Genomic DNA, 598 nt, shown 5'->3' with positions numbered 1-598 from the left:
CCTTTGTCTGAATTTGATTTCTTTAAACCAATTTTTGCACTTTTTGAACTGGAATGGCCCCTTCCTTAGCCACTCCCAGTAGTGAAAATAAGTGCTACATTAAATCTTGTCATAACTGGGGTTTCTTGGCATTTTCTACCAAGATGCTCTTTTAAAGCAAGACACAAATGTAAACGTTGCATAATCTTTACAAATGGAGAAAATTCTGTTTGATTCAATAGTCGTAAATCTTGTTTTGTGGTACAACATTTGGACTCAGGTCCCAGAGTAAGAAACTTACTACATAAAAAAAAATAAAGTAATTATGTGAATAAAATAAAGTGACTTATTAAATGGCATTTACAATTAAGAACCTTTAATTGCCACTGCAATCAACACCAGTAAATGAAGCTCACTGGCAGAAATAATTTCTTACCCAGACAGTGAGTTTTAGATCTGTAATTTTTCTCCTATACCAATTAAGCTTAAATAAAAATTTGCTGATAAAAATTAGGTCCAATCTTTATCAGTTTTTAGAATTGGAGACGGTCCATGTCTAAATTTGATTGGCAGCCATAAACATGCCAAAGTTATGGTGTTGTGAGACAGTACAGTTCCA

This window comes from Poecilia formosa, unplaced genomic scaffold, assembly GCF_000485575.1.
Source record: "Poecilia formosa unplaced genomic scaffold, Poecilia_formosa-5.1.2 Scaffold88, whole genome shotgun sequence".
Lineage (NCBI taxonomy): Eukaryota > Metazoa > Chordata > Actinopteri > Cyprinodontiformes > Poeciliidae > Poecilia > Poecilia formosa.
This window is presented reverse-complemented; position numbering follows the sequence as displayed.